General features: G+C 41.4%; 1 pseudogene; it reads right to left on the bottom strand.

Moving 5' to 3' along the window:
• Positions 1-27,542, bottom strand: part of LOC127428023 (testis-expressed protein 264 homolog) — a 119,360-nt pseudogene that overhangs the window by 60,731 nt on the left and 31,087 nt on the right.

Genomic DNA, 27,542 nt, shown 5'->3' with positions numbered 1-27,542 from the left:
TCATGATTCATGATCCAGGGGAAACAGAAGGGCCATGGGTGCCGAAAAAAATTAAAACAAACTAGGAATAAGTGCCTCTGTCTGCACCTGGAAGGAAACGTCATGGTTACTTGTGTAACATCCATTCCCTGATGGAGGGAACGAGACATTGTGTCGATGTAGTGACACTAGGGGTCACTCTTGGGAGACCGAGACACCTCTGGTCTTTGATAAAAGGCCAATGAAAATTGGCGAGTGGTATTTGCATGCCACTCCCCCGGACAGGGGGTTATATGCTGAGGAGCCGAGACAAGGTCTGGCCATTTCAGTGGGTAGTTCAGCGTTGTGGCAGGAGGGACACAATGTCTCATTCCCTCTATCAGGGAACGGAGGTTACACAAGTAACCATATCATTCCCTATCTGTCACTCACTCGACGTTGTGTCGATGTAGTGACACTAGGGGTCCCTATACGAAACGCCACAACTGGCTGAACTGTGTTACGTGAACTGGCGATGTGTGGTGGGTAGACCACTGTGTTCCTCATAGCCAGCACACCAGGTTGACACGTAACCTCCCCCAACATAGTTATAAGTGTCGAACGGCCCTATGGGGACAAGTCAACTACCCAAGAGATAGAGACAGGCTAACCCAGTCGTGGCCTCTTTTCCCCTTCTCTTTTTCCACTCCCTAAAAAAGAAGGGGGATTATCCGACTGGGCCACCAGGTCTAGTCGGGGGGTGTCCCTCCCAAGGGGAGGACACCATGGAGACCACACCTCGCCCAAAGAGAGGGGGGATATTTAAGTGGAAAAATACATCACATGGTCTTTCCGACCATGAGGAGAGTCTTCAAGGTAGATCCTACCCAACGGGGGAGGAGTTACTACAAACATGGAGACTGGGGCAGAGGGGCTCTGCCCAAGGAAGACGCAGTTTGCCAACAGGGAAACGAATTAGCAGAAGATATATATCGCATGGGGTTAGCCTTACAGGGAATCGCCACATGCGGAGCACCTACCCCAGAACAGGACTCTTAGTTAGCATGTGTACTGGTCTGGCAGCGAGTCTCTCCGAAAACTCAACTGCCACAGGGCTCGGAGGAAGTCAACCAGGGAACAAAGTTTGTGAACACTACTGGGAATTAATGGCGCACATCTTCAGCTCAAAAGGAGGTGGAAGGCGCTATGTGCAAGCGATACTCCCGGCCGGCTATCCCAGGCTTATCCCCTTGTATTGTGTGCCACTACCTGGGAAGAAACCGGTTCCACCCGGAGGTTGTAGAACCTTGCAAAGGTGTTGGGTGTTGCCCAGCATGCTGCTCTGCAAATGTCTGTTAGAGAGGCACCCCTGGCCAGGACCCAGGAGGCTGCTACACCCCTGGTAGAATGGGCTCGTAGCCCTACCGGAGGCAGCATGTCCTGGGCGTAATATGCCATAGTTATGGTGTCAATGAGCCAGTGGGCGATCCTCTGCTTGGAGACAGCACTTCCTTTCTGCTGTGCACCAAAGCAGACAAAGAGCTGCTCAGAGATCCTAAAGCTCTGCGTGCGATCCAAATAGATACGTAAAGCACGCACTGGACACAGCAACGACAGGGCTGGGTCTGCCTCCTCCTGGGGCAGCGCTTGCAGGTTCACGACCTGGTCCCTAAAAGGGGTCATGGGAACCTTGGGCATATAGCCTGGTCGGGGTCTCAGGATCACGTGAGAGTAGCCCAGACCGAACTTCAGGCACATTTCGCTGACAGAGAATGCTTGCAGGTCCACTACCCTCTTGATGGAAGTGAGCGCAGTCAGGAGGGCAGTCTTCAAGGAGAGTGCCTTAAGCTCAGCTGACTGAAAAGGCTCAAAGGGGGCTCTCTGTAGACCCTGAAGAACTACACAGAGGTCCCATGAGGGAACGAGGCGCGGTCTGGAGGGATTCAGCCTCCTGGCATCTCTTAGGAACCTGATGATCAGGTCGTGCTTCCCTAAGGACTTACCGTCGACTGCGTCGTGGTGTGCTGCTATGGCAGCAACGTACACCTTCAAGGTGGAAGGGGACAGCCTCCCTTCCAACCTCTCCTGCAGGAAGGAAAGCACTGATCCGAGTGCGCATCTCTGGGGTCTTCCCATCGGGAACAGACCCGACGCCACTTAAGGCATACAGGCGCCTCGTAGAGGGGGCCCTAGCCTGAGTGATCGTGTCTACCACTGCAGGTGGCAGACCGCTTAGGTCTTCTGCGTCCCATCCAGGGGCCAGACCTGGAGATTCCAGAGGTCTGGTTGCAGGTGCCAGATGGTGCCCCATCCCTGAGAAAGAAGGTCCTTCCTCAGGGGAATTCGCCGGGGGGGGCTGTTGCGAGGAGCGTGAGGTCCGAGAACCATGTCTGGGTGGGCCAGAAGGGTGCTACCAGGATGACCTGCTCCTCGTCCTCCCTGACCTTGCACAGGGTCTGTGCAAGTAGGCTTAATGGGGGAAATGCATATTTGCGCATGCCAGGGGGCCAGCTGTGTGCCAGCGCGTTTATACCGAGGGGGGCCTCGGTCAGGGCGTACCAGAGCGGGTAGTGGGGAGGATTATTGGGAGGCGAACAGGTGCACCTGTGCCTGTCCGAATCAACTCCAAATCAGCTGGACCACCTGAGGGTGGAGCCTCCACTCTCCCCTGAGGATAACCTATCATGACAGCGCATCCGCTGTTGTGTTGAGGTTGCCCGGGATGTGAGTGGCTCACAGCGACTTGAAGTGCTGCTGACTCCAGAGGAGGAGACGGCGGACGAGTTGTGACATACAACGAGAGCGCAGACCACCTTGGCGGTTGACATATGCTACCGTTGCTGTGTTGTCTGTCTGAACTAACACGTGCTTGCCCTGGATCAACGGCCGAAACCTCCGCAGGGCAAGCAGAATTGCCAACAACTCGAGGCAGTTGATATGCCAATGCAGTCGCGGGCCCGTCCACAAGCTGGTGACTGTGTGCCCATTGCAAACAGTGTCCCAGCCCGTTTTGGAGGCGTCTGTCGTGAACGCTACGCGCCTGGAGACCAGTTCTAGGGGAACACCTGCCCATAGAAATGAGAGGTCGGTCCAAGGGCTGAAAAGACGGTGACAGACTGGCGTGATGACCACGCGATGTGTCCCGCGGCGCCATGCCCATCTTGGGACTCGAGTCTGAAGCCAGTGCTGAAGCGGTCTCATATGCATCAACCTGAGCGGGGTGGCACCGTTGAGGATGCTTGCTCTTTTCCCAGTTGACCTGAAGCCCTAGTCAGCTGAGGTGTGAGAGCACCAAGCCCCTGTGTGTGCACAACATGTCCCGAGCTTGAGCTAGGATTAGCCAGTCATCGAGATAGTTGAGAATGTGAATGCCCACCTCCCTTAGCGGGGCAAGGGCTGCCTCTGTGACCTTTGTGAAGATGCAAGGAGACAGGGACAGGCCGAAAGGGAGGACCTTGTACTGATACACCTGACCCTCGAATGCAAACCGCAGGAAGGGTCTGTGTCAAGGAAGGATCGAGACATAGAAGTACGCGTCCTTCAGGTCTACCGCCGCAAACCAATCTTGATGCCGGATGCTCGCCAGAATGCATTTTTGCATCAGCATCTTGAACAGGAGTCTGTGTAAAGCCCGGTTCAGAACTTGCAGGTCCAAGATTGGCCGCAACCCACCGCCTTTTTCGGTACAATGAAGTAGGGGCTGTAAAACCCCTTCTTCATCTCGGCTGGAGGGACAGGTTCTATCGCGCCCTTCCGTAGGAGGGTAGTGATCTCCGCGCACAAGGTAGCAGCGTTTTCGTCCTTCACCAAGTTGAAGCGGATACCGATCCAAGAAATAATCGAAGCACTTACCTGGCTCCTTGTGACCACCCCCGGAACAGCCTGGGATGGGGGAGGAAGAGGCCTGTCCTCGTGACCCGTGGAGACTGTCACATCGGGGGTGGATTTGTGCCACAGCTGGGCGCTCAGGGGCGGGAGACTGCCGCTGGAGCGTCAAACCTGCCAAACAGAGTGGCCTTCGACCTGGGGATGGAGAGGTCTGCTTACCAGCTCCAGAGCAGTGGGTTTCGTCGTCCCTGGGTTGCCTGTCTCAAGGGCACTTTGAAGCCTTTCACGGGTTCTTGGCGGCCGCGAGACGGGTGGCGTCTGCTTCCTGCGGTGGGCTCCATGCCGGGGCCGGGCCAAAGGTGCGGGCTGTGGTGGAGCCGGTGCAGTCACCACAGGGGGACGCCCTTGGCGACGAGCAGCCGGGTGCGGGATCTTGAGCCGCGCCGGGGCAGGATGTGCGGAAATGGGGGCAGCAAGGAACCGTGTCCTGTCGGCCTCACCCATCTCGACCAGGTTGAGCCAAAGGTGGCGCTCCTGGACCACTAATGTGGACATCGTCCGCCCGAGAGACCGCGCCGTGACCTCCGTCACTTGGAGAGTGAGGTCGGTCACCGAGAGCAGTTCCTGCATCAATCCCAGGGTGGAACTACCCTCGTGCAGTTCCTTTAGCACCTTGGCGGACTTGCAGGAGTGCCATGGCGTGCAGGGCGGAGGCGGCTTGTCCAGCGGCACCGTAGACCCTGGCCGTCATGGCCAGGGGCTTCAGGCATCTGCGCCAGGTGGCGGCGCTCTGAGGGCATAAGTGCACCGCAAGCACCTTTATCCAATGGGGGATTGCTGAATAGCCCTTGGCCGCCCCACCATCGAGGGTAGTGAGGGCAGGAAAGCTGAAAAGATCGGCATGGGCGTGGCTTTAAGCGGCACCGCGAGCCCAGGAACCAATCATCGAGCCACGATGGTTCAGGGAAGAGCGGAGAGTTCCACTCTAGCCGACACTCGCGGCTGCCCGGGAAAGCATGTCGTCATCTCTGCGTCAGCCTGTGACTGGGCAATCGTCCCCGAAGGGAGAAGCCCAGCTGAGGCTTCCGCGTCCGACTGGACGAGCCCGCTCTCCGATGCTGCGCTCGAGAGCTCATCACTTTCGCGGGCTCCGAATAAGAGGTCGAACTCACCGTGAGACGAGCCAGCGGACTAATCCGGAAGCCTGATCGGGGCAGACGAGCGTGCTGGGGAATGGGAGGTCCGCGGGGGGATACCCGGTGGAGGCGGTCCCATTGGGGTCCCCAAATCGCCCCAAATTGCAGTGCACCAGTGCAGAGGAGGGAGAAGCCGCTGAAATGTGCCGTCAGATCCAGCAGAGGTGAATGAACAGTCGTGGGAATTCAGCTCAGTGAGCAAGACCGTTCGGCTCCGAAGAGAAAATCTAAATGAGTGGTTGCATACCAGCTCCTTTTATACCCATATGTCCAGGGGAGTGGCATGCAAATATCAAAGACCAGAGGTGTCTCGGGCTCCCAAGAGTGACCCCTAGTGTCACTACATCGACACAACGTCGAGTGAGTGACAGACAGGGAACTATAAAAATACACCACTCTCATTAGAAGCGTGCAGGGCCTGATATTTGCAGTGGGATTGGAGGGTATTACACACAATTTTAATAATTCCCGCAAGCTCCACATTCATAGCATGGGAAATTCCCGCACACTTTTATTCACTTTACAGTGCAGCTACGAATTATTAAACCAACAGATGCAGTTGAACAAATCAAATCAATAAACTTGTTTTTGTATCAAACTGTAATTTCAGAAGATGCGCAAATAAATCCGCTCTATCTCTACCTCTCTCCCACGTGCAGCTGTCAGCAGTGCGTTGAGCGCTTGTTGAGTTTAGTGTTAGCGTGCACAGTGAGGGAGCGCTTTGTCACATGGTTAGTGAACTTAAGATGTTACAGACGTATAAACCTTTCTAAACCTGTTAATTCGACATTCAAATGGCGTTATACTGCGTCTCCGTTAGCAAGCGACACAATAAAACTAATGCTCCTGTTCATAATCAACAAAGCTGTTAACATTGCAAGCGCGTGATGTTGGAGCGATCTATAGTTTTTACATCTTTTACATTTTGCCGCTCCATCATTAGTCATAATGCAGCACATTTTGCTATTTCTGCACAAGAAAGGCAGAAATAGCAAAAATGCTTTGTGTGACAGTTGCATGGTGAAGAGAGACTCTTAATCACCTTTTACTTCTCTCATCTACATCTTTCTAGTTTTCCATCCAGAGTCAGAAATTAACAGGGGGTTTTGGGCAAACATGCCCCCTAAATTCAAAATATAGGAGCAAAAATGTCCCCGCAAAGAGTTCCTGTTGTTTTATTAATAAAATCTGATATAGTTCCACATATATCGTGATCTTCATTTGAATTTTCCCTGAACTTTATTTGTTTCGTGCCATCTGTTGTGCAGGTGTTGTCAAGTCAGTGGCGGATGCTCACGCCATAAACGCGCACAGACAGACACTTCGCTTCTCACGCTAAATTACGTGATCGCTCGGACCATTTATTCAAAATATACTGTCCTAGTGAGAAACACTGTCGCTCCCTGTGTTACTTCCCTGCCATCGGCTCATCTCACATATCTGTCTGTTTGAAAAGCCTCCTCACCAGCTAGAAGACAAAAGTGCAGGAAGGATGGATGTTATATATTTACTGAGTTAATCTAATGTAACTACAATGTAGTTAAAAATAATATTAACAAAAATAATATCTGTGTAACGAATGAGGCTGGTATCCCTTCAGCCGACCGCCAGAGGGGGCCCTCTCCCGAATACTGACACTGAACCGTTTTCTTCTATGGTGACTTCCTGTTTGAATCATGTAAATAGGCATGCTTTTCCATTGTGACTTTGTGAAGTATTGCCAGTTTCACTGCCTTACCAAGCATTATTCTCATTGCCTGTTTTATTGCCTGTTTCATTGCCTACTTGTTATGACCATTGTGCCTGCTTTACTGGATTACTGATTTTGGATTACTGTTTTGCTCTGTTTGCCTGGTTGGACTGATTACCTGTTAACAACTACTTTGCCTGCTTCAATGATTACGTCTCTGCCTTGTATTTTGGATTTGTATGCTGATTATAAATAAACTTCCTGCATTTGGATTCTACCTTCACCTCCATGTCGAGTTCCTCACAATCTGGATTCAGTGGTGGTTGTAGCTTGTATGGTGCCCTGGGCAAACCTCCCCCCACCCCCCCAGCAGCAAAATATGGGGGAGGGTTGCATGCTGAAGGGGGTGTCCGTGCCGCCCTGAGGGCCGCTGCCTATATCGCCAATGCCTAAATCCACCACTGTCTGGATAAATAGCCTTGATGTTAAATAAAACATCATTAATGATACAATAATAATTTTATATCAACCACTTTTAGTGTATGAATAATATCTCTGACTAATTTTCATTGTGAAATGTTTATTTTTTCATTGTTTTATTAAATTGGAATGAAGTAGTTGCTAAATTTTTTTTTAAAAGGGATAGTTGATCCAAAAATTACAATTCTCCTATCATTTACTCACCCTCATGCCATCCCAGATGTGTATGACTTTCTTTCTTCAGCAGAACACAAAAGAAGATTTTTAGAAAAATATGTCTGCTCTGTAGGTCCAAACAATGCAAGTGAATGGTGATCAGACATGTGTTGCTCCAAAAAAATCACATAAAGGAAACATAAAGTAATCCATATGACTCCAGTGTTTAAATACATATCTTCAGAAGCAATATAATAGGTGTGGGTGAGAACCAGAACAATATTTAAGTCCTTTTTTACTCTAAATCACTTTCACTTTCACTTCCAGCTGTGAAAGTGAAACTAAACAGGCAACACATGTGATTTTCAGATGTAAAAGTTAAAGTGGAGATTTAGAGTAAAAAAAGACTTAAATTTAGGGCTGTTTCAACCCCACACCTATTATATTGCTTCTGAAGATGTAGATTTAACAACTGGAGTCATATGGATTACTTTTATGCTTCCTTTATTTGATTTTTGGAGCTACAAAGGTCTGATCACTACAGAGCTGAGATATTCTTCTAATAATCTTAATTTGTGTTCTGCAGAAGAAAGAAAGTCATACACATCTGGGATGGTATGAGGGTGAATAAATGAAGAGAATTTTCATTTTCAGGTGATCTATCCCTTTAAGCTCCTCATTCCAAATCTGGAGAAATGCTGTCATCTCCTCCTCTGTGTCGGTGCATTAGTTTTGTAGGCTATGTTAATTTAAAAGCCCAAATATTTGGAAATAATTGAATGAGAACAAAAAGTTTTTGTTTTTTTTTTCAGTAATAATGCACATACCTGTATGCAATGATCATGCAATTTTGTAATTATCAAAACATGCCATTTTTCAAATTGAATTAATTGCTTAAATTATAACATAAAAGGATGACACAGTCATTTTATAAGGATAATATATATATATATATATATATATATATATATATATATATATATATATATATATATATATATATTTTTTTTTTTTTTTTTTTTTTTTTTGCCCCTGTAAAGGTAAAAAAAAAAAAAAATGCCCCATGAAATCAAATATTTCCCCCTAATGGAAAAGCTGATTTCTGACCCAGGTTCCATCTAACCTATAGATGACTTTATCATCTATGAGATTTTATCCCCCATGAGATTTATGTTAGTTTGTTGTAAAATTTCAGATGTTTTAGTGTTATGAGTTTTATTCTCCCCAAAGTGTGTAAATCCCCCCACCCCCCATATGAGTCGTCCATCGTCCCATCGTTCAGGCCCTGAGCGTGTATGTGTGTCTCGTCTCCTCAGGCACATTAGAATGAATGCCTAGTCATGAGTCACAAACAGGTTTGGCTTTTGGTCAGGAAAACCATATGGTTGAGTGGGCAGTAAGGTGTCTAGAGACGGAAACACAGAGACCCTGGCAGCAGTAAAGGCCAGCAATGTCAATACACACAGCACACACACACACACTATCCAGTCAACCTTTCAGGTTCTCCATGTGTCCTTCTGTGCCCTTTAACGACAATGATCTTGGCCCAAGCCTGCAGGGGGCCCAAAAATGCCCTCAAGTCCAACAGCTGTGCTGGCCGTCTCTGTGGATGCAGAGGGCATCTTTAGCAATCATGTGGAGCACAACGTTAGAATGCAATTTAAGGGAAACTTCAATTATAATAATTATAAATTCTAAATCATACAGTATTCCCATAAATTAATATTAGCATGATGCTGAAATTCCCTTACCTTCATTCAAGAAAAGATAGTTGGATCCTTATTAAACGAAGGTCCACTGAGACTTATTCTTTTGTAAATATAATTCAATCTTCATTGTTGAGCGCCATCTTAATTAGTAGCCATACTACTTGTAATTTAAATTTAATTCAACTAGTGTTCTAGGATTTCAATTGCAAACATCTGAGAAATCAAAATATTAGAAGACTTAACATGTACAAATTTTTTATGTAACCACTAACCAGAAGGGTGGGTTGGTGTGTGGAGTTGTGGTTAAAAGTCTAGGGGAGGTAACCGGTTGATGGTTCAATTGTATTGCCCCTGTAATAGTAATGCCGTTGTTCTTTGGTGATATTACATGAAAATCAAGGAAACAAATTCCACCTGCCCTGTCAATAAATATAAATGGGCAGCTGACAAATAACATGGACATTAATGTCCAAATCTAAAAAAATAATAATAATACTATGAATATATGAAGGCATGTATATTTCAGATGCTAAAACTGGTTACCATTTATTAACAAGTTTTGTACAGTATCATTTTAAATGAACAATTACTTTAGTTTTTTGCAGGTCACATAAACAGAGCTAATTTTCAAAAGTACAAATACTCAGTGCTCAATTAATGTTTCATTAAAAATGCATTGTTTAAAATAGTTGTAGATGAAGTATAGCAGGTCACACCACAGAGCACTGCTGTCACTGCTTGAAATGTTTTATCATCTATCCAAGTAAAGATTCTATCAAATATCCTGTAAATCCCATGGAATAAGCAATGGTATTTTACTTAAACGGCCAACATACAAATTCATCCTTGTCCCGGTGCACATGCATCAAGTGAGAGGAAGTGTAATCGAGCTTCCAATCGTGATCGCCATCGAGATTGCTGATGGCAAAATTCATAGTGAAAAAGGAGTGAAGGTTTGGTCTGTGTCTCACCCAAAACCAATCGTATCACTTCAGAACATGTGGATTAAACCACTCGAGTCATATGTATTACTTTTATGCTGCCTTTAATGCCATTTTTGGAGCTTGAAAATGTTGGTCCCCATTTACTTGCATTGTATGGACAAAAACACATAATTTCTTTACTTACTGTAAATATCCTTGATTTGTGTTTTGCAGAAGAAAGAAAGTCATTCTAGTTTGAGATGGCATCAGGGTGAGAACATAATAAGAAAATTATAATTTTTGGGTAAACTGTTCCTTTAAGACATAAAAAAATGCATTCACCTTTGTATTACTGTGATTGTCCTTGAATCCAAAGACATTTTTAAAGAAAAATCCCATCAACACTGTTACAAGATTCATTGGTGGTTTATGGCTTTTAACTGTACTGTAACTGTCCCTTGAAATATCCTTCATTATATTCTGGTTCCTTGTCAGCTGTATGTAACCATTTCAGCGTATCAATAAATTTCCTGCTTGTTAGCATATACCTTCAAATTAAATCAATCTAGGAAGTATTGTTAAAGCGGTAATATAGAGTACTTTTTATAGTAAATTATCGTCCCCTTAACATTAACAGGGTTCCCAGCCTTTTACACCAGATTCAAGGACTTTCAAAGAACTTTTTCAAGCACCTTTCATTTTATATCAAGCACCTATTAAAATCACATCTAAGCATACATAATACATTCTTTTTGCATTAATGGTGCCCTCACAGATGTGCAAGTTACCCATGCCATGGGCATTGACACACCCCCAAGCCATGACAGACACTGGACTTTTGGATCTGACACTGATAACAGCTTAGATGGTCCTTTTCCTCTTTGGCCAGGAAAATGATTTGAAATGTGGACACATCAGACCACAAAACACAATTCTACTGTTCTACTTTCCATCTCAGATGAGATTGAGCCCAGAGAAGTCGGCATCACTTCTGGACAGTGTTGATGTATGGCTTCTGCTTTGCAAAGTAAAGCCTTAACTTGCATCTGTGGATGCAGCAATGTATGGTGTTGAATGACAAAGGTTTAATGAATTATTCCCGAGCCTATGTGATGATATCTAGTATAGACGAATAACGTTTTTTAAGACAGTGACGTCTGAGGGAGATCATGTGCATTCAGAAATGTTTATTCAGTAGGACAACACCAAACCACATCCTTCTCAGATTACATGTGCATGGCTGTGTAAGCAGAGAGAGTGGTTGTTAAATTGTCCTGCCTGCAGTCCTGATCTGTCTGCAATTGAGAATGTGTGGTGCATTATGAATTGCACAATCCAGCAATAAAGGTCCTGTACAATTGCACAGGTGAAGACCTGCATTATGGATGAATGGGGGAAAATTCTGCTGGCTAAACTTAACAAATTTGTGTCTTCATTGCCCAAATGCTAAAGTGTTATTGGAAGACATGGTGATGTTAAACACTCGACTGTCCCAACTTTTTTGGAATCGGGGTTGTAAACAGGCAGCTCTAATGACAGTTGACCCAAAATGAAAATTCTGTCATAATTACCCTAATTCATGTTGTTCCAAGCCCTTGTAAATTTCTCTTTTCTGTGGAACACAAAAGAAAATGTTAGGAAGAATTTTAGAATTTCAGTCACCATTCACTTTCATTCATCTTTTTTTCCAAATAATAAAGTAAATGATGACTGAGACTAACAAATCAAATCAAATCAAATCAAATCAAATCAAATCACTTTATTGTCACACAGCCATATATACAAGTGCAATGGTGTGTGAAATTCTTGGGTGCAGTTCCGATCAACATAGCAGTCGTGACAGTGATGAGACATATACCAATTTACAATAACATCAAATTAACACAACACAATTTAAACATCTGATATACACATAATTACACTCAACAATATACAAATAATAACATACACTGTACAGTATACAATACGCACTATATAGATACACATTATTCAATAAAAATAAAAAATAAAAATATATAAAAAAGTATATATAGTATATATAGAATGTACAGTATTGTACTGTATTGACATTCAGCTGTCGGTTGATAGTCAGTTGTTAAGAGAGAATATAATATAATAATAATATAATTTATGACAGTCCGGTGTGAGATATAAGAGTAAGGGTAATAAAGTGCAGTGCTGATGTATTTTGATCATGGGAGATCAAGAGTTCAGAAGTCTGATTGCTTGGGGGAAGAAGCTATCATGAAGTCGGCTGGTGCGGGTCTTGATGCTGCGATACCGCCTACCTGATGGTAGCAGTGAGAACAGCCCATGGCTCGAGTGGCTGGAGTCTCTGATGATCCTCCGAGCTTTTTTCACACACCGCCTTGTATATATTTCCTGGAGGGAGGGAAGCTCACCTCCGATGATGTGTCTGGCAGTTCGCACCACCCTTTGCAGTGCTTTGCTGTTGTGGGTGGTGCTATTGCCGTACCAGGCGGAGATGCAGCCAGTCAGGATGCTCTCTACAGTGCAGGTGTAGAACCGTGTGAGGATGTGGCAGTTCATTCCAAACTTCCTCAGCCGTCTCAGGAAGAAGAGGCGCTGATGAGCCTTCTTCACAACGACTTCAGTGTGGATGGACCATGTGAGTTCCTCAGTGATGTGGACACACAGGAACTTGAAGCTGCTGACTCTCTCCACTGGTGCTCCATTGATGGTGATGGGACTGTGTTCTCTGTCTTTTCTCCTGAAGTCCACCACAAGCTCCTTTGTCTTACTGACGTTGAGGGAGAGGTTGTGCTCCTGACACCAGTGTGTCAGAGTGTGCACCTCCTCTCTGTAGGATGTTTCATCATTGTCAGTGATCATACCTACCACCGTCGTGTCATCAGCAAACTTAATGATGGCATTGGAGCTATGTGTTGCCACACAGTCATGTGTGTACAGGGAATACAAGAGTGGGCTGAGAACACAGCCCTGCGGGGCTCCAGTGTTGAGGGTCAGTGATGAGGAGATGTTGCTGCCTATTCTAACCACCTGGCGTCTGCTTGACAGGAAGTCCAGGATCCAGCTGCACAGCGAGATGTTTAAGCCCAGAGCCCGGAGTTTCTCATCTAGCTTGGAGGGCACTATGGTGTTGAATGCTGAGCTGTAGTCTACAAACAGCATTCTCACATAAGTGTTCTTTTTTTCCAGGTGGGAGAGAGCAGTGTGTATTGTAGATGCAATGGCATCATCAGTGGAGCGGTTGTTGCGGTAAGCAAACTGCAGTGGGTCTAGAGAGAGAGGCAGCACAGAGCAGATATAATCTCTGATTAGTCTCTCAAAGCATTTGCTGATGATGGGGGTCAGAGCAACAGGACAGCAGTCATTTAAACAAGTTATTTTTGATTGTTTTGGAACAGGCACAATGGTGGATGTTTTAAAGCATGTGGGGACTACAGACAAAGAGAGGGAAAGGTTGAAAATGTCCGTAAAAACACCAGCCAGCTGGTTCGCGCACGCTCTGATGACGTGGCCCGGAATGCCGTCTGGGCCCGTGGCTTTGCGGATATTCACCCGTTGAAAGGATCGGGTTACATCCGCTACAGAGACAGAGAGTGAACTAACCTCTGTAGCTTCAGCCGTGAGAGCTTTCTCCGCGAGGGCGGTGTTATTTCCCTCGAAACGAGCATAAAAAGTATTTACCTCATCCGGGAGAGAGGCAGCGGTGTTCATGGTGGAGTTTTTATTCCCTTTAAAGTCTGTGATGATGTTAATTCCCTGCCACATGCTTCTAGAGTTGGTGGTGTTAAACTGTCCTTCAATCTTGCTCCTGTACTGGCGTTTTGCGGTTCTGATAGTTTTTCGGAGGGCATAACTGGCTTGTTTATGCTCCTCCGCATTCCCGGAACTAAAAGCAGAAAGACTTGATAGAATGAACGTTCCTCTGATAACACCAGGATTTATTGATCATAAAACATACACCACCTCCTCTAGTTTTACCTGAGAGGTCTTTCACTCTGTCCGCTCGGTGCACGGAGAACCCCGTGGGTTCAATGGCTGAGTCTGGAATCTCCACAGACATCCAAGTGTTTGTCTGTCGTAGACAATAAGGCAGACAACATCCAAGACAAAAAACATAAGAATTGTGAACAAAACAAACAAAACATTACTATGTTGTGTCGGAGCTCGCAATGCAGCAGCCATACTCGGCGCCATCTTGAGTCCATTTAACATTTTGCTTAACCACTTTTTGAGTTCCACGGATGAGAGAAAGTCATATGGGTTTGCAAAAATAAAAAAGTTGAGCAATAAGTGATGATAGAATTTTCATTATTAGGTCAACTATCTATTTAAGAGTTCAAGTTAGTGCTAACCAGTTTATAGTTGACAAAATGCACTGGAAATTAACAGATGAAATCCTAAAAGAGGGGACCTTTCTGCTAAATCAGTTATGAAGTTTGTAAAATAGATATTTATAAGATAGATATTTAGAATATTATGTATATGAAGAATATGATATTATTTATATTACGTAAACTGGTACATAGAAATAATTATATTAAAATCGACTAATTCACAAGGCAGAGAAAATACCTCTACACATAAGATGTAACAGGTGTTTATTGGGATGATGAAGTTGTCACTTTTAAGTGCTTCTTTTCACTGTAACATAAAGGACCAAACATATACCAGCCCATCTGGCACCAACAATCATCCATGCGATTATCTAATCAGCCAATCGTGTGGCAGCAGTGCAGTGCATAAAATCATGCAGATATGGATCAGAAGTTACAGTCAATATTCACATCAACCATCAGAATGGGGAAAAAATGTGATCTCAGTGATTTGGAGCATGGCATGATTGTTGGTGCCAGATGAGCTGGTTTGAGTATTTCTGTAACTGCTGATCTCCTGGGATTTTCACACAAAACAGTCTCTAGAATTTACTCAGAAAGGTGCCAAAAACAAAAAACATCCAGTGAGTGCCAGTTCTGCGAATGGAAATGCCTTGTTGATGAGAGAGGTCAACAGAGAATGGCCAGACTGGTTCGAACTGACAAAGTCTACGATAACTCAGATAACCGCTCTGTACAATTGTGGTGAGAAGAATAGCATCTCAGAATGCTATTCTGAGATGCGAGTTGGTGTTGTTTTGGAAGCACGAGGGGAACCTACACAATATTAGGCAGGTGGTTTTAATGTTGTGGCTGATCGGTGTATAATGACTGTTGCAACATGTTGTAAACTTGAACTATAATGATTGTATTTTATTGCATGTTTATCTAAATTTGCTCAAAACATGTTACTAGTTAAATGTGACGGCATTTAAATGCTCAAAGAGTCTATATAATGCAAGAAATACTACACCTCACCCAACAGTCTGACACATTATTAGATACTTTAATACTTGCCAATGACAGCTGTTAATGACTATTAACAATTGCACAGAAAAAACGTTTTTGAGGAGACACTACCACATTTTTGGTATACAAAGGCAGTTTTTTTAAAGGGGATGCAACGAGCTTTGATTTGTCGGCGCACAGTTCGGCGCAAATGTTAGTTCCAGGTGTGAAAGTCTCATTAGGAATCCATTGTTTCCATAAAAAAATTATAATCGCAGCGAAGGTTTGCGTTTGGTGTGAAAAGCCTTAAAGGGATAGTTCACCCAAAAATTTTAATTCTCTCATGGTTTACTCACCCTCATGATATCCCAGGTGTGTATGACTTTCTTTCTTCACAAGAACACATTTGAAGGAAAATAGAAAAATATCTCAGTTCAGTAGGTCGTTAAAATGCAAGTGGATGGAAGTCATGTGGCGCCATGTGAGGTTCGGACATGTGAACAGCGAGCTCTGCACACTTTTTTTAATAGTTTTTGTGTCATAAACTGGTGAGATTCGATACACCCTGATTCTTAACTGTTCTAGGAAGACAAAATGTCAAAGAATTCAAAATCCTCAGGCTCTGGAGATATTAAAAGACACTTACGTGCTCAAGCTGAAGCCCCTGCTGACTTGTCTGTAACAAGGCCAAACATTCAAGGGTATGTAAACTTTTAATCAGGGCCATTTTGGTGATTTCTGTTATCATTATGATTTAAAAAGGAGCCAAACAACTATGTGATAATAAATGGCTTCATATGATCACTATCCTTAAATAAAAGACTTTTTTGCATGATTAGTCATATTTTCAAAGTCAATGCCAAAATTTCACAATTTCTGCCAGGGTATGCAAACGTTTGAGCACAACTGTACATTTAGAGATGCTGGTATGCAAGTCTATTATAAACACATTAACTGAAGAAACTGCCCACATTGTTCTATTTCTTGCTCCGAGCAGTGGCGTAAATTGTTATAAATCATTACACAATATATTTAGTTCTTAACTGTAGGTGAATAGTTTAGAAAATGCTAGACAGTAGAATGTACAATGTACAATTTAATCGCACATTCCGCTACAATAATTTGACACCCCTTCATCCGAAATACCAAACAGCTAATTAAGAAACCAAACAACTGAGAGTGTGAACACACACAGCGTGACACCCAGTTGTCGGTTTTATCTAAACTAGATGTTAATAAAATACCCTGAATGGGAATCAGATCTTAATTAAACTCCAGATGTTCAGATTTCGTTAACTTTATGTGGATTGAGGATTTGCTTTGTAGATGCATCTCTAGTGTGACAACAGAGGTTTATCCAAAAATAGGAACTTTTTTATGAGCAAACAGCAGGAAAGTTTGGTTCATGTTGTCATTCTTTTACACTAATCTTTAGAGGGAGCTTTTGAGCTAAAAGGCCACAGTGGCATTTAAAATGTCTTAGAAGTTCAGCCCACTTTGGTTGTCTCATTGGAACTCTCAGCTTAATACAATAGGATCGAGAAGGAAGATAAAGAATGACCAAAATACAGAGGCAGACACAGACAGAAAGTACATGAATTTGTGGTATCTGAACAGTATCGGAATTCTGATAAGAAAGAAAGTATTTGACATTCAAGGTGCTGCTGTACTGACCGTCTGATTTTGCAATACATGATACAAATGAAAAGGCAGACAGCTGCCCACATGTGATCAAGAATCTTAAGTAGTTTGCCCACACCTGAATGCACTGACACTTTTTTTATGACAACCTACCAATCAAGTTGGAACCAACAACCGAAATGTCCCCAAATCAACTTAACATATAATAGCACCTTCAGTGTATTCAGAATAGTTCACCCAAGTCAAAGACCCCCCACCCCCCAGTTTTTTCACCCATTTTATCATTCGCCAGGCAAAAATGGCATGTCCAATCAATTCGAAAAATAATTGCACTCCTCTACTCAAGAAGCTGATCATTCCGATCATGTCCATAGCACAAACTGTGATATGAGTTAAGTCTAGGGTATAGTTCCTTCCAAAAAAGGACAGTTTTGTAAACACTATAATTAATTCAAGGATGGGGAATTACTTTTTGTGGGCACACTTACATGTGTAAGTGATGTCACTTTATTGCACATTATAAACACATAGCAAGCAGAACAATGTTTCCACTTGAGCACCCTCCTCCAGGAATGGGTCTGGTTGCCATGGGGATTCCCTTTCTACTGTCCTAGTCAGAAATAGAATTGTCTCTGTACAATCTGTCCACAGAACTAGAGGGGCACAGAAAAAACCCTGGCGACCAGCCTTCCGTCTCACATCGCCAACTGCCTTCAAATGATTCATTCTGACTGTATACAAAGTTCAATCATCTGCAGCCCACACAAGCTACAGACAGACGGCCTGTGCCATGGATTATTCATGATGAGAAATATTAGCTTTTTGTTGTCAATAAAAAGGGAGCTTTTTAAAATGGAGTTTTGCTCTTAAAAGGTATATTTTAAAATGACTTTGAAAAGGCTGTCTGTGAGGGATCAAGAGAGCAGAATGAATGTAGTCACTAAAAAAATGTTTGGCATTCTCCTGGGTGTTGATTAGGGCCGCAAATCTGCAGGTAGTTCATGATGCAATGCATATGCAGGGTATGCCGATATAGGAATTTTGTTATGTAATGTAAAAAAATGGAACCAAGGATCCAAATTTCAGGTTTGAGATTGAGAATTTTGTTGTCACTCTTTATGATGTTTCACAAGATCAGGAAACTGCTTCTGACATGTTGACACAAGAACATTTGCACAATTATGGTATGTGTTATGTGCTAGTGTGTTAAAGCTGAAGTGTGTAATTTTTGCGCCACAAGCGTCACCAAACGAATTGCAAAACTGATTACTGTTGTCAAACAGATTCCAGAAAATTCCCCCCATCTTCCATTGGTTGTACAAACAGATAGTCCAGCAACAAACTCACACCATTGATCTAGCCAATGTTGCTGTGTCGGGCTGGACAGGCCGCTCAAACAAACAGAGGAATGTTTTGATAGCACCACAGAGTCAGTGCTACACTTTAAGGTGATATTAACCTACAAATGGTTTACTTATAGTTGACTCAATAATTTTAATGTCAACATCTAGCATCTAATGAAACATACATACTAGAGATGCATTTATTGATGTTAAGCTACTGACCAGGTCATACTTTGATATTACTGCTAGGGTAGCCAACCGTTCCGTATAACACGGAGTCATCCCGTATTTAAATGAACAAAATTGCATTCCATGTTGAATCCGTTCAGGATGCCATTTGTAATGTATTTTGGCATCTCACACCCAAACTGCTGGGAGCATTTCACACACTGAGAAACATAAACCTGAAACACAGACATACAGTATCTTGTGTGAGTTGTGCGAGATATTAGCTGTTGTTTTATGCGGATGCTACACTTGACAGAAGCGGCAGGGGGAAAGATTAAGTAAGATCAATGACAATTAGCGCTCGTCTTCTGTCGGTTTTTCCATTTAAAGCAGGAGAATTAGGTCAAAAAATGTTTCCTTCATTGTGATTTCAGAATACCACAAACCTATTCATGACAACATTACATTGCATTGCATATGTCAGTGCTCATTCTGGAAGTGAGAAACTCAATTAAGGTGAGAACAACTGAAGCACTTTTAATACAAAAGTACATGTGTACATGTGGAGAACACTTGATGTGATTGTCCTACTTTTCACTTGTGATAAACACTATACTGCCAAAACTAATGTAAAAATAAATATCCTACACTATTCATGTTAAGCATTAACCCTACCATAAAAACCCATCATAATACATGGTAGCTTAAGATATTACTAAGACAGTGGCCATGAAAGGGAAAATTTATGTTTTAGTGCTATATATTTTTAGCACATTAGTCATATACTGTTTACAAACTGATGAGCCCAATATTACATGGAAAGCATGTTTTGTTGAGCGTTAAAAATGGAAGAGGCTATTACAGGGAAGAAAACGCTTAATAATAAAATATTGCCTCCATTGATTGCAGCTTCGTTCTTTTGGCAAAAGGTTGGTCACTGAGCACGTTTACATGGACATTCATACACCGATTATGCTTAATAAGCCAACAATGTGTGAACATGTAACCCCATTAAATGGCTTTCCTTTATCAGTGTAAGGTCATTAATTGCTTAATAAACCGATCGACACGAATATATTTTTGCCCATTACCCTGATTTTGCATTGCATGTCAACACCTTTACTGGTGTTCTTACCAGCTTATCCAGTGTAACACAGGTTGTGCATATGCCTCTTAATGGTTTAACGTCAAAAGCAGAGAATAACTTATTACAAATCTCATGTAAAAACAATATTCTTGCTTTGTATAATTTTTTAAATAAGCTGATTTTTGGGAGTTATCAATGATTGGTGTGCATGCAAACAGGCTCATTTAGTCACTCTCATGTTGTTCAAAACCTGTATGACTTTCTTTCATCCATGGGACACAAAAGGAGATGGAAGTAAATAAAGACAAAATATTAATTTTGGGGTTACCCAACCCTTTATTTCTGAGACATAATGCACAAGCCAAAACCCTCTGTCAATTCCAAAGCCCACTCCCTACCTAACTCAATCAATATAAACAAATCTGTCTTCTCACAATGTGATAAGACAGCAAACAAAGAAAACCAACATAAACAATCTCTGAATATTTAATGTAACAGACAGCAGCTCTCTGTGCTCAGACTACAAGTTGGGTTAATAATTGATAACAGTGTACATGTAATGCACTCTCAAACAATTTGATATAGATGAGGGTTTCTGGGTGGGCTAGGAAACCTGATTGCTTCGACCATTTTTGTGGGTTTATCCTATCTTGTTGGCCATTACTGTGAGCTATAAAAAATCACGTTACATTGATTTATCGAATTTTATGATCATTACCAAAGCAGGGACAGGTCAATGAAAACAGTTTCTTATCCATTGGTTGGTTGACAGGTCTGAACCACTTGGGGCAACTACAAGTGCCTTAAGAAAACAGTACAGAGAAAGACACATTAGATCCTGCAGACATCAGCTGAAGTTACAACAACCTTCCTTAATGTGTGGGTGAGGATTCAACCCAAAAACCATCTGGTTCTTTTTGTGAACTCCTATTCACCAAAAAACTGCCACCTTTATGAGAAAACAGATGGGATATTCTAATATAAATGACCTCTGTTGGTAGGCATTATAGATGTCAACATGAACAATTACATTTAACACTGAATGGGGCAGTTCACACTGAATGTGTGTTTGTGTCAGTCCGCACTGATTTTTGTATTGTACTTCTTTTTTTCTTTTTTTTTTTTTACTATCTAAACATGCACTAGATGGACATCTTTGACCATTGCATTGCATCTCGCGGTTTCAAAACTGTGAATTTTGATAGGTAGCAAGTTGCTAAATAAAGACTACAACAATCGTTCATTTTGTCAACCAAGTACACTCACAAGCTTATGGTAGTTGTAGTTCTTATTTAGCAACTTGCTAGCAATATAGAGATTTTAAAAACACAGTGGCTTCAAAATTCACATTTGAAGTATAATTGTGTTTCGTTTATGATGCAGAACAAAACGTGAGAAGTCTCTTCAACCAGTTGTAACCACATATCTTATTTTACTCATGAAGCTTTCTAAAAACTTTACTAAAACTTTGCAAAATAATTTCCAGAAAACCCACTGGAAATTCTAGAGGGAACTCATGGTTCAAAAATGCTAATTGTCTTCTGGGTTTTAGAAATACAGCTCTGTGGGTTTAGATTACATAGATATTCTTGAGATTTTGAAGCATTAGTTTCAGACTTTCCTAAGCCTAGAACTGCAGGTTGATGACAAAGATCTCGATAAAGGACAGAACGTAAACAAGCATGGAAAAGGAAGGGGAAATTATTCAAACAAGATGTGCTTCAGGGCAGATGGTGAGGAGACCTGAAGGGGCTTGCACGCACTGGTGCCAACAAGTATGGAGAAAATATGATGGCCATTAAAACTACCACCTTAACAAGACACTTTAAAAAGTTACATGCTCTAGTTAGAACATAAAAGTATGTAAAGACATATGGTTGTGTAAATGATGACACAATTTAAATTTTTGGGTGAACTATCCTCTCCAAAACCAAGTCCATCTCTCCCTATCAACCATGCTCATATAATTTCATCTTTACCCATTTCCAATCCTGTAACACTTTTTTGTTGCTTTCTTTGCCTTGATCCCCTGCTCCTCTTCTTTCTTTTCCGTAATTGCTATGATTAAGTTTACTGTTTAATAATTACAGTCTCCATCCCTCCAGATAGAGAGAGAGACTAGGTGTCAGTTCCTCAACAGCATCTACGCTACAGTTCACCAATCAAGTTAAATGAAACAAAAGCACTCTGTCAGAATATATTACACCACGGGGATGATGTATCTGATTCATATTCAAAGTATAGGTACTACTGTACCTGAATGGGACAACGGTGAGATGTCTGCATCAATGCTGTCTTTATTCTCAAGTGATATGACAGGGCAAGTTGGGAAGCTTCGGCTAGGAGTGACTTTTAGATTTTTCTTGAGAAAGAGAACATGCTTTCAATAAATGATGGACAGGAAGCCCTTACCTTGATGTAGCTGTTCAGTTGTGGATAGACCCTTTGCACTCCCAGGAAAACAGAGAGGGGGATTCGGTGAGGAAATGAAGCCGTGACGACATGTGTGACCTCTGGGAAAAAGAAAACCTGGAAGCCATGCTTCTCATACAGTTGCTGCTGTTCCTCATTGGATTCTTCGTCTCCTTGACTCAAAATACTGCCCACTGCATAGCGACACTTGTGTACCAGAACCTACAACACAGATTTAACACACATTACATTCTGTAGAATATGTCTAGGTTAGTGTTGTCACAGTACCAAAATTTCAGTAGTCGGTACCAGTACCAGTGAAGTTTCACAGTTCTTGATACCAATTTCGGTTCCACAGCATAAATATGCTAATATGACACTGTGCTATTGAACACACCTGTTTATCCTGTTTAAAAAGTTACATTAATAATCAATTAAAAGAAATCCATGTTTTTTTTCATGTGTTTCTCAATCAAGGATGCATTGCTTAAGTGTTTTTAAGTAGCGCCCTACTGAAATCTGTTTTATTCTTTACCAAATCATGTTTTATGTTTCATACTGCGCTCTGGTACCGGACTGAGTCGGTGCTCGGTACTACTGGTACTACAGAAACACTGGTATCATAACATCTTTTTTTATTTTAGCATCAACTTGGTACCGAAGTACCGGTACTTTTAACAACACTAGTCTAGGTATTGCTAAGTAACGATACACATTGCAATACATGCCTCACATTAATTGCAATGCATCAGAAAATCATAATAGATTTGCAATTAAAACTGCGGCAAATGCACAAGATTGACCCAACATGTCCGCAAGACAGCATGAATTGGTTCTGTTTTAAGGCTAATTTATACTTACTGGTTGAACGGGCTTCTTTTACAGTAGTTCGCCAGAAAACTACATTGACGTTTTTTGTTCTGCTAAGCTGTTTGTTGTAATATTTATATAGCAGTTTGTGGTAATATTTGTTATGCTTGAGCACAGCCATTAAGTTCTGGACCTGGGAGAATTCGAGCTAGTCCAAGAGCTTTAAAGATTGGTTAAAACTAGGGCTGTCGATTTCACACGTTATTTCAGTGAAATTAATTATATAAAAAATAACATGTAAAATCTCATGTCTTTGGACCGTAATATGGAATATTCCTACCAAACTCTGTAAACGCTGTATAGGCAACGCACAGCTGGACAGAGACAAACCACATTTGGGCTTGCTTGACACCAGCAACAGCACATGTTGAGAATGTGCTCTTGCATTCAAACACAGCTGGACAGAGTGCAATTCCGAATGCAAGGATCTTGAAACATGTTTCTCCAAGTTTCAAATTATGTTTAACTAGACATAGTAACCTAAAAATTATGTGTTTATAATGTGATGCAACCAAATTAAGATGATCCACAAGTATCATTTCACAAGTGAACATTCATGCATCCTGTGGACTGTAGGCCAATAATAGGCTTTTGTTTTAAAATAACATTGTAATAAACATTACATAAAGCAACTTTTTATATTGTCTTATTAACAATTTACTCATCTGCCACAATAATGTAATGCATTTTAATTATTAGAATTATTATTTTTATAATATGTATCATAATTTTTTTATAATTATATATTGAATTATTGTTTGTTTTTTTGGGGGGGTGGGGGGGCTTTCTCAGAAAATATTTAAATATTTGATTACAATTAATCATATTAATTGGCATATAAAGTAATTAATTTGATAAAAAACAATTCATCAATTGACAGCCCTAGTTTAAATTAATCGTTGAATAGCTTTGGACGTGACATTCTTTTTGTTTTACTCGGCAAACTAATTTTAAAACAACACCCCATGTAGTATAAATGCAGACTTCATTCACCTAAAGTGCTTTAGTTCATTCAAAACCCAGTTAGCTTCACTTTTATCCAGTAAGGCGCCTCATATAAAGGCCTTTGAATGCATGGTTTCAGAGTATACATACGATTAGCTACGCTAATTGAAATTTTGGAAATTATTTAAATGCACACATGAATAAAAAAATTTATTTAAAAAATGTATATATATATATATATATATATATATATATATATATATATATATATATATATATATATATATATATATATTTGTAAACACATATACATATTATATACACTAACGGTCAAAAGTTTAGGGTCACTTACTTTGCAGAAATTTACTCTTGGCATTTTCTCAACCAACTTCTTGAGGAATCACCCTGGGATGCTTTTTAAACAGTATTGAAGGAGTTCCCATCTATGCCTGGCACATATTGGCTGCTTTTCTTTATTATTCGGTCAAAGTCATCCATTTCAAAAAACTTTTTTTTTTTTTTTTAAATACAATTTTAGTTTTGTAATGAAATCAATTAATATGTTGGAACAATTATATTTTTGTCTACAAAACTCATTTGAAACATTTAAGAATACGCCTTCAGATCAAAAGGTTTTTAAGATCATGAGAAACATTTCAGTCAAGTGACCCCAAACTTTTGAACAGCAATGTATATATATATATATATATACATACATGTATTACACACACACACTGGTGGCCAAAAGTTTGGAACAATGTACAGATTTAGCTGTTTCAGAAGGAACAGCAAACGCGCCAACTAGAAGCCTACGGTCGGCTAAGGAACGTCGCACCAAAACACTTTCCCAGACTTTCGGCTTCATCGTACAATGTTGATGGAATGACCTTCCCAACTCCATCCGTGAAGCTGACTCATTTTCTATCTTAAAAAAAATGGCTAAAAACACATCTTTTCCATAAGCACTTAACCAGTCACAAAAAAAAAAAATAATAATAATAAATAAATAAAAAAGTCTTGATGCACTTTAATCTGTTTTGAACACTACTATTCTGATGCTAGTTAAACTTTGTAATATGGCACTTTTTCATACCACTGTCTCCTTAAGATGATTCGCTTATGTGTTCCTTTTTTGTAAGTCACTTTGGATAAAAGAGTCTGAATAAATGTAATTAAAGTACTTTAATTCACCAAAGTATAGTCAGGACATTACTGATGTAAAAAACGGCACCATCACTATTTGAAAAATCCCCTTTTTCTCCCCAATTTGGAATGCCCAATTCCCAATGCGCTCTAAATCCTCGTGGAGGTGTAGTGACTCAATCTGGGTGGCAGAGGACGAATCTCAGTTGCCTCCAGGTCTGAGACCATCAACCGGCACATCTTATCACATGGCTTGTTGAGCGTGTTACCGTGGAGACATAGCACATGTGGAGGCTTCACACCATCCACCGCGGCATCCATGCACAACTCACCATGCGCCCCACCAAGAGCAAACCACATTATAGCGACCACGAGGAGGTTACCCCATGTGACTCTTCCCTCCCTAGCAACCGGGCCAATTTGGTTGCTTAGGAGACCTGGCTGGAGTCACTCAGTAGGCGCTGGATTCGAACTCGTGACTCCAGGGGTGGTAGTCAGCGTCTTTACTCGCTGAGCTACCTAGGCCCCGAAAAAGTCATTTTTGATCAAATCTAGACAGGCCCCATTTCCAGCAGCCATCACTCCAACACCTTATCCTTGAGTAATCGTGCTAAATTGCTAATTTGGTACTAGAAAATCACTTGCCATTATATTAAACACTGCTGAAAGCTATTTGGTTCGTTAAATGAAGCTTAACATTGTCTTTGTGTTTGTTTTTGAGTTGTCACAGTATGCAATAGACTGGCATGTCTTAAGGTCAATATTAGGTCAAAAATGTCAAAAAAGAAACAGCTTTCTCTAGAAACTCGTCAATCAAACATTGTTTTGAGGAATGAAGACTATACAATGCTTGAAATTGCCAAAAAATTTAAGATTTCATACAAAGGTGTACAGGAATATATAATATATAGTACTGGAGGAATATATGTATGCAAATGAGGGCACCATGGAAATTTGAGATGGATTGTACAACCCAGTCTCGGCTTGGGGATCAGGTCCCTTGAGGGTTCAGAGAGAGGGACTACGTCGGTGAAGCTGGGCTGTGACAGATGAAGGTCTGTTTAGGAAAAAGGCTGCAACAGTTCCTACAATATCCATCCTTTAAATTGGAGGAAAATGTTCATTCATCACATAGCCTCCTGGGTCACACTCTGCTGCCTGCTTAGCCCTCAAGGAATAGATTACACTGCCAGTCGTGAAAAATATCACTCAGGGAAGCTGAGAACAAGACAAGAGGACTGTAGAAGATTGTAAGGGTTTTTTTTTTTTTTTTTTTTTTTCTGGGATTGTTTATGTTCAGTGTGAACAGTAGGCTGAAAGTTTTGCTGCTGAAATCGGTCGGAGATGAACAAGATCTGTATCGCTACCCCCAGTGGCTGAAGCTGGAACTGTTTTTGAACATATTGGCACATGTAAATTCTAGTTTCCAGGTGAAGTCTCCACAAAGTGGCGGTAAAAACTAGCAGTACTTTTAGTTGTAAATAATGTAACACAGTCAACAGGAATTCATATTTTATTAACTGTACCCCCAAACCCCAACCCTAAACTTAACCATCAGTGGGGTAAAAAAAAACAATTTGTTTTTGTGAAAATTAAATCTCCAAATCACAATTGTTTATGTGAACGCGGTTCCCAAGGGACCAGAACCAGTGACTTAAAGGTTGCTTGTGCAACACACGATCAGTAGCACTAGAGGAAAATTAGTTGACAATTGATTTGATACAAAAATGTCTGATGGGGGATAGTGCTTGTCAGTTATTTTGCAAAATTAAGTTAATTTTAAGGAACATGAACTTTCTGAAGCAATATGTCAATTTCCCGTATGATCATGTTGGAAGTACACCTTTGTAAGAAGTGTTTTGGCATTTGTTGATTGTGTTACACGTAGGGCTGTTGCGGGTGCAATTTTTTTTTACCACCAATCACCAGTGGCATTGCCATGGCTTTGCCAAGGGTGGATCGAGGTGACCCACCCAGAATAGTACAGATTATTATGGAGCTAAATTCATGACTAAAGTCTTTGAATCATAAAAGTATGTTGAATTTCTCTAATTGAAAAAATACATGCATTGTATTATCAGTGCTTGCATTTAAATGCATTGCATTTACAGTGCTTGCATTTTGGGAGGCTGAAATTTAAAATGGTTGTATTTTTAAGCATTAAATATTTCATTTGGAAACATTTCACAACTAATTTCATTATTAAAAATTAAACAATAAGTATTCACCTTCCAAAGTTAGTTTCCAAAACATTCAGTTCATTTGAAAATACCATCTACATTTTTTGACAGGTAAAATTCAGCCCGTTCTATTTCACTTATCAAAATTCGCTTCTTCAAATTCAGTGGTTGAAATTCAACCTTCCACATCCGGGAACTGCAGGAAAAGCAGCAGAGTACCGATGCACAATCTCAACCTGATGCTATTCGTTCTCACCAGTAGGTGGTGCAATGTGATCAGGTGTTGACCGCTGAAGACCAAAGCTACAGGTAGAGAGAACAGCCATGTACATTTTGAGTTTGTTTATCAATTTGAAAAGAAATGAGCAGAAACAAGAAAACAAGAAAATTAAATAAATTAATATATTACAATAAAAATAATAAATGAATAAACGAATAAATTAAAAATTAATTAGGCCTATATCAATAAACAATAGGCCTACCTTTGTGCACGAGTTGGTA

The sequence above is a fragment of the Myxocyprinus asiaticus genome, chromosome 37 (assembly GCF_019703515.2).
Source record: "Myxocyprinus asiaticus isolate MX2 ecotype Aquarium Trade chromosome 37, UBuf_Myxa_2, whole genome shotgun sequence".
Taxonomy (NCBI): domain Eukaryota; kingdom Metazoa; phylum Chordata; class Actinopteri; order Cypriniformes; family Catostomidae; genus Myxocyprinus; species Myxocyprinus asiaticus.
Note: the sequence above shows the minus strand (reverse complement) of the source record. Positions and strands in the feature narration are given on the sequence as shown.